The sequence below is a fragment of the Epinephelus moara genome, chromosome 13, assembly GCF_006386435.1.
Source record: "Epinephelus moara isolate mb chromosome 13, YSFRI_EMoa_1.0, whole genome shotgun sequence".
NCBI classification, from domain to species: domain Eukaryota; kingdom Metazoa; phylum Chordata; class Actinopteri; order Perciformes; family Serranidae; genus Epinephelus; species Epinephelus moara.
The window spans coordinates 35837014-35845778 of record NC_065518.1 but is presented as its reverse complement, the minus strand read 5'-3'; positions in this window follow the sequence as shown (position 1 = coordinate 35845778).

Genomic DNA, 8765 nt, shown 5'->3' with positions numbered 1-8765 from the left:
TTGGCACCGTTTGGCACGTTTGGCACGCATAATGGAAACCCAACCTGATTTGATTAACACAGCTGCAAACTAATGAGTTCACACCCCTCTCAGCCAACCACAAACAGCCACAGCATCAGATAGGGAGTATATATTCAGCATCTGTCATCTTAGAAAAGTCAAAAGAAAAGAAACCGAGTGAGACTTCGAGAGAGAGAGAGTTCCGTATATTCGGACACTGCGAGCTTGGACCTCCCGGACCAAAACATCAGTTTCCTCCTGGGAGAAGTTTTGCTGTCTGACGCTGCTGCTCTCTTCTACCATGGCGAACTGAGTAAACTCTCATTACGGAGAGGAGCTCATTTGATTGGTCTGATGTGAATGGGCTGTGTAAAACCCACTCCACGCCTTCTCTCCTCCCTCTTTCCGACTTGCGCCGGTAGGAGGGACGGAAGTGGGATAGAGGAGTAGCTGCGCCAGGGCGCACGGTGTGCCAAACTTACAAAATCCGACTGGCCACACCCAGTTGGCGAAGCACAGGTGCGCTGCGCCCCCGCTGCGCCTGGTCTGCGAAACTAGAGCCCGTTGTGTTAACATTATTAATTCTGTAGAAAGGAAGTGCAACAAAGAAAATATTTAGACAGGAGAGATTTGGTGGTGAGATGTCTAAACTTTCATGCCACTTGCATCATACACTAACCCCCTGACAAAGATTACAAGAACCAAAGAGCACCAACAATCACACTCTTCCTTTATCTCTGATCTACAGAAGATCTCTTTATCTTTTTGTCTCTCTTCTTCTCTCTTCTTTTCTTTTCTCTGTCTTTTCTTCTTGCCACTGAGCCCAGCTCGATGTGCGCTCTTGGCCGATCTCCTAAGCCCAACAGAACCTCCTGAAACCTGCGACGTCTGTGCTCTAACACTATAAAAACTGTGACAAACTCTGAATTCCATAAACATCTGTCAAATGCTGCCATTATGAGTGTTTCTCTTTTGCTTCCCACCAATCTCTCCCAGTTGCTGAATGAAGCCTTCAGTGAATTTAACTGGTTAATGTTATAGTTCTCATCATGTTGGTGGTCTCCGTATTACCACAAATAAAGCCATCTTGCCAAGATATCACTTACTGCTTTATCTGGTATACGGTGGTCTTCATTCATTCATCAATTGACACTGTGTTCATGGGTTCCGTTTTCACTGCATTCATTCATTATTGCATTTACAAAAGCACTTGTATGTTCATTAATTGGTAGTTGTGTGTGCCCTTAGAGGATATATACACTGTTCATTGATAATGAATTTAATTATGTAGCGAGCACGTCTAAAGAATAAAGGTCACTGTTTATGAGTCCAAGGCATACATTACCTCCAGATAAAGACTGAATTAATAAATATTAATTATCAATTTCTCTTTTTTAAGGATGGTGCTAAGGTTGAGTATTGAAATTTAAAAGCATACTGGTACTGGCTCCGGTACCTTGAATACAGTACTGCTACGCTGTGTTACCTTTTTTTTGGTACTTAACTTTGTCTGTAATGACAAAAATGCTATTTTGGAACAAGCTGCAGGGGCAATGTAGTATTCTAACAGTAATTCTGTTCCTCTGTTCTTTCCTATTCACACATAACGCTAATGTTCTGTCTCTAACCAGACGACTAAACTATCACTGCAGATCAGCACCTACAGTGATAGTTTTGGCTCACTGGAGTGACTGCAAAGCTCCCTGGCCAGCTTCCCTGCTTTAGGAAGCTTCACGGTACATCTGCCTCTAAAGCCTAGTTCAGACCAAAAATTTATGATGAGACGAACCTGTTTTTGAACGTTGCAGAGAAAAGTTGCAGCAGTGTGAACTGTCCGTCTGAGCTCGACTCAAGCCGGCTGATGGTGTCACCTGCAACTCAGCTGGTCAAACTGCTGGTGGGTGGATTTAGAACGTAAGGCACATGCCTGTTTCTACAGCCAATCAGCTTGTAGTGAAATCAGCTGGTCGAGTCAAAATGAGTGCAGGCAGCGTGTTATGGCAGGAGCTCCATCCCTGCCAAGCCCTCTGTTTCCATCCCAACTTGTGCTGGTGTTGGATGGTCGGTCGCTGCTGCAGGTTGCTTAAGCCCCCTCACACACATTCTCATTGACTGCTTACTTATATTATTGTGGCATATGTATTATGAATACAGTCCATCTGATGCTCATTTTTGCACTATTCTCATTCATATTTTAAGAAGCTACAATTTATATTCAGCCACAAAATAAGCCTGAAGAGCTGGAAATCAGAACTGAAGTACAGAGAGTTGTTGCACAGACATGATACACCGTCTCATCTAGTTGCATTGATGTGAACCGGCAGGTTTTTCAGTGTTGCAGAACAGAGCATTGCAAGTAGTTGCCTGTTTCAACTTGTCTCGTCAAAAATCTTTGGTCTGAACTGGGCTTAAACCTGACGTTCTCATCCAGATGGGCTCTTAGGTCTTAGGCTCTTAGGTATTTTGCACTGATGGATTTAACATGAATCTGTATTCAGTAGTACCAACATAATTAGAGGTGGATTACATAAATTCTATTACTCAGTATAAATTCTGATCCTTTATGATAACCTGAAGGTAAGTGAAATCACCACTTCATGTTGTGTTCCAATTACTGTATTTCCACTAGATGTTTTGTTAATATTTCTATAATACATAATGGAAACTGAAATATACTTACAGTACCAAAAACACTCATTATGAGGCATGTCAAATTATTTGAGGTTTATTTTCTTGGCTGATAATCTTCCATCAAAAATGTCAATTCAAAGTCCTGATCTCTCCTACAGTTTACTGGTAATTAACAGGTGACACATTTTCAGTGAAAACAATGAACATCGGCACAAGATAATGGCAGTCAACCACTTTGGTCTTTATTCCGCCATATCAGTTAAACACATGGCGCAACACATAATGTGGCATGATGTTCCTTTGGTATTTGTCGTATAAATGATCAACTCATCATAATCATCACTGAAAAAACATGCTAAAAGCAAGCATGTCTTTAAAGAAAAGCTGATGCCACAATGACCTCAATCTAGAGCTGGGAAACACCAGCTGTTAACTTTGGTACCTTTGTTATCGAATTTCAACTCCATTGCTGTGTTTTGATTGTGTACTTACTTTTGTACGTACATTAGCACACTCACATGTAGTACACTGTGTACACTATGTACTTACTTGTGTACTTACTTTAGCACACTCATGTTGTGCACTGTGTACACTATGTACTTGCATGTGTATTTACACTCACATGTACTACACCTTGTAAACTAGCATGCTCATATGTTTTACACAGTGTACTAATATCTTATACAAAAATCTTCTACAGTAAAGATACCTATTTAACATGCATAAACGCCAAATGTTACTTATGCCCACAGATTGTTAAACTTAAGCCACAACACATGTAATAATGATAAAATGTGCTGTTCTCAACTAGCTAGCAAGCTAATGTTAGCATATTGTTATTGTTTGCGATACTTTATTATTACAGAATTAACCCAATAAACAAACTGATGGCTTCTATCCGACAGCAGTATGGTGGTCATGAAAAATAAACATGTATATTTGTGCAAAGCTCCAGTGTTCACCATGGTAGTAGGCTGAGATTTGACAAGTTTGAAATGTTTATGGTTATGTTTATGTTTATCTTCAGTGCACATTAATGAACATGATCATTTAAGTCACGTAAATGTGACAGATTTAGCCATACAGGCTAATTTTCATCTGCAGTCCCTGATGACATGTGTTTGTGGTCCCGCCTCTTTTGCTACATAGGCAGCATGTCTGTCATAAGTGCACCATCCAGGTACTCATAGTGCACTGCTTCTTGCCATACTTACAGTGTAAATGCACAAATGCACTCCAAAAAGCAAGTATGAGTACAGAAGTATCCAATTTTAAGACACAGCACGTGACACTCCATGCTGTAAATCATTTAAAAATAGCAATGTGTGTGTCATATGCATCACTGTCAATAAAACATGGCTGTTGCAGTTGACCATAGTTTTTGATGATGTCAGCTGTTGTATGCTCAATTTAAATATTCACAATGCTGGAAATAAATATATTGCATTCACCTATATACCATCTGAAAGTCTTACCCTTCAGGATTCAACAGTACAACATGTTTCAAATTTCCAAGCTGTTATAAATTATCTATATTGATAAAATCTACCAAAAAAACAAACAAAAAAACAGCAAAGACAACGATTATTTTCCCATAAACCAAAATCAGCTGTATTTCATCAGAGGCAATAATCAAGCAGACACATCTGGATGTGTGTGTGTGTGTGTGTATGTGTGTGTGTGTGTGTGTGTGTGTGTGTGTGTGTCTCACAGGCTCATGGGCGAGTGATCAGACTGAGCCAGCAATATCCTCTGCTGTATCCTGACGGGGAGACAACATCGATATCTATCACATGTAACATCTATCAGCAGTTCAATAAAACAGAGCCACACAATCAGCAAGTGACATGGAAGAGATTACAGCCTAATTCAAAGTTAATTGAAATACCACTAATATTGCATTAGTTTGTGTTAATGCTAGAACCTAATCCATTATTTATAGGGCTGGTCCTGAAGTAGACACAACAACTGTAAAGGCAGACACACAGCTGTCAATGTGTACGCTTATTTATCTCTAGCCAAAATCCTAAAGAACACCATGACACCGTTAAACACCCTGAGAAACAGACACATTTCAGACATTTCAAAACTGCTACCAATCACAACAAGACCCAGCCTGTATGACTTGAACTGGTGTAAGCTAATGACATTTTAATCAACCACTAACAATATGGCAACATCTTGAGGAACAACATCATCAGCTAGCCTTGACAATATTGGGCAAATTAGCAACAACAAAAAACCAAAGTGAAAATTATTGCATTGAGCTAATATCATGATGTAAATGAAATTCCACCTGTCATTACACTTTACAGATACAAGGCCAAACTGACAGTAAATCAGTTAGCAAGACAGACTTCGGTTTTGATTGACGTGTCTGATTGATTTGTGTCATCTGCTTTTTTTATTCATCAAAAACCTGTCCATCTTGCTCTACATCAACACTATGTGTGGCTTATGTATAAAACCTCCAACAAATTCAGTTCAGTTACAACACCTTTACAGTACTTCTACAACACTGCACTAATCTTATTTACGCTTTTAAATCACTTGGTGAAGTTACACTACTGCAAACCAACAAGAAACGATAGAAAGATAGTTGTGTGTGTGTGTGTGTGAGTGTGAGAGAGAGAGAAGAGTAACATGGAGTAATCAACCCAGCAGCTGAAGCAAAAAGGCAAGGCACAGGACGGAATGAAATGTAGAGAGAGGAGAAAAGACAGGGACTGACCAGTCTGGTGACGAGGGGAACCCCAAAATGCCAGAAGTGCTCGTTGAGCAGCCCGCTGTACACCACGTTACCAAACAGAGCAATGGTTCCTGGTTTGCACAGACCACTTCCTGGCTTGGTTTCTGCAAAATAACAAAAGTCATTTTTCACAATGAAAAATTATAATAAAAACTTACACGCTGTATACATTTTAAACAGTCAGAGGCTGTTCAAAAAGCATGTGTAGAAGTCAGTGCATGTACACACCCAGTTCATTTTTTTTACTCCTGAATAAATAAAAGTTGTATGAGTGCTTCGTGAAGAGGGCAACAGAACAATGGGAAAATACAAGTCAGAACACCATTTGGTCATATTGCAATAAGAAGAAAACACAAGGTTGTGTAAATAATAGGAGGAGGCCCAGATAAAATTGGCCTTTATGTATCTGATTAAACAATTAGAGAGGCATTGACAAAAAGAGGCCACAATAGCCCAATGGGTCATACTGGATACTGTTGAAAAACTGGGTGTTGGGATTCACAAGACCACAGATGATTTGTCATTTGTTAAAATCTAAACTGGACATGCAAAGGCTTTTCTTCTCTGCATGCTCTTTGTTCTTCAGACAAAGAGAGCTATTTCTCAACTCAGTGAGACCAGTCGTCAAACTTGATCGGACAGGATTTTTACAGTTACATGTGACTGTGATGTCACCAGGCAACTGTAGGAGGTTTGCTCTATTCAGACAGTCTTAAGCCCTATTCTGATGGGATTAGTTTTACATAGGTACGTGGGGTAAAGTGATAATTACCAGAGATTTTAGTCCCATCCGAATGTGCCATGTCAGTAATCATTACCGCACGATGTCAGTAAAGATTACCGCGACTTTTACCTTCTGTAAAAGGGTCCCGGAAAATTACCTCAGGTAATACTAATCCCGTGCGAATATACCAGCAGTAAATCTTCTGTGTTTTGCCTAAAAGAAGTGTGGTACGCACAGTAGCCTGTATCAGCTACAGACACGGCACATCGGCAGTATATTTGAAGTTTTGTGTTTCAGTTTTAATCTGATGTCTATAACGTTATATATTCTGGTCTTACTAGGGACAGACGAGAACAGGAGGTCCCTGATTTTGTGGAGGAATGCCAATGCCTCCCTGTTCACAGGGAGGCGTAACGCTGCTGTGAACGGATACGAGTAAGTGAATGCATGAGCTATAATATTTAGCTGTTGTTATACACTGTGTGAAACCTGTCCTACATTGTGAAATTTCAGAGTGTTTATTGCGGAAAAAGGCCTGGAAGGGAAGGTGACCCCAGCCTTCTTAAAAAAAAAAAGTGGGAAAATCTAAAACAAAAATATATAATATATATACAAAAATATAAGGTTGGTTGGCTATCTTTTTTTTCTTCTTTCATGTTTAATTTAATTTAATTCAATTCAATTTTATTTATATAGTGCCAAATCACAACAAAAGTCATCTCAGGGCACTTTTCATAAAGTGCAGGTCTAGACCGTACTCTTTACTTTACAGAGACCCAACAATTCCCCCATGAGCAAGCACTCTAACATTTACTCTATATAATTACTTTACTTTTTGCTAGTGCAAGTAGTTAATAACCTCAGCAAATGTAACACCAGTGTTTCCCATATATGCATTCAACAGCAGTGGTGGACCACCATTACCCTTGAAATGTCACAGTTTATTAATCATGATGTTTGATGCACTCTCAGTATACAGTGCTCATAACACAAATTGTGTTTTTCTGTTTTTTTGCTGTCCTTCCTCCACAGGACCTGAAGTGTCCCAAAACTGGGGTCAGCACAGAGGGGGGTGAGACCACTGCCGCATCCTGGAAGTGGTACACTTTAATGGGTGAGGCAATTGGGGGTAGGCCATCGATAACACAGCCTGTCCTCATTGCCTCATCTTCCCAGGATACGGTGGTGGTTGGGAAGAGAGAAGAGACAGAGAGACGGCTGCTAGGGAGGAGCGCTTCCTAGCAATACTTCAGCATATCTTAAAGAAATATTTTTTTTTATCTGTAAATAGTTAACTTAAAAATATGTTCTGCTCTGTCTGTTAAAGTTAAAAATAAATGTTCATACACATGAGAAGGCAAGTGTATTTTGATAGCAGATTTCAACAAGGCAATTGTAAGTGCTTAACATTAAACATTGAAAGCATGAAGACAAAGTGCAAAAGATTCAAGATTAAGAGGTTTATTATCACAAAAGAAACACATTACAAAAGGACATTTAAATACAATAATAAGAGTAATATACATTAATTTGTAACTTTAACTTTACAGACCAAACCTGAAGGTACAAAGTTCTGTGCTATATACACTGAAGTATTTCCATGAGATATGTTTTGGTCTATATAAATTGAATTATTTACATGAGATGAGTTTTGGTCTATATACATTGAATATATAAAATACAAATACAATCACAAATGTCAAAATACAGTATTACACTGTATTGTTCAGCTGGCAATACTGCTGGGGATTTGGAGGCTGGAGGAAGAGAAACAGGTTGGTATTAAATATGTCTGTATGTATATCATAACTGTACATCAGTGAATTCGATAAACTGGTATTAAATTTATTTTAATGTCTTGTTTTCTTTTGTATTTCACTTTGCAAGACTGTAGAATGGTAATAATAATTCATGGTGCTTACTGTGCATTTACAAGAACTTGGTCACTTTACACTAAATATATATACTACATATATCTACAAAATACTAATAAATATCAGTAAGGCATGAATGTGGATGTACTTTAAAGTGTTAAAGCACTGTTGTGTTGCCTAATATTGCTGTTGAATAACTTCAGACTACACCAAATACATAGAAACGGTCTGTCCTTAAGCATTTATTAGTTTCTCACTGTAGAAATGTTGTATAAACAGTTTAAAAAAAAAACTTTAACTGTCTAACATGTCACACACATTTAGCTGATATGTTTTCTTTTGTAAGGTAATGTAATGAGCCCCCTCTGAAACTGGGGGAGGTTCAGCCTTTATTTTGAAAACTGGTAACACATACCGGCACATACTCAGCCAGCAGGAGCCAATGGTGATTTTGAGGGGTGGCCTGGGGTGGCCGGGGCCACCCCTGAAAACTCATTGGCCACCCCTGTGGCCACCCCAGATCTGATAACAAAAGAAACAAGAGAAATGCTGCCAATCAATTCATTTGAAAGCCTCGTTCTTAGTCTTTTACATCCAACCTGGAAAACCTCGCAGCCACTTTTATTTGTTATAGTGTACCGTGCTCCTGGCCCGTATTCTGAATTTGTATCTGAATTCTCAGAGTTTTTATCCAGTTTAGTTCTTAAATCAGATAAAGTTATTATTGTAGGCGATTTTAACATTCATGTCGACGTTGATAATGACTCCCTGGCTACCGCGTTTATCT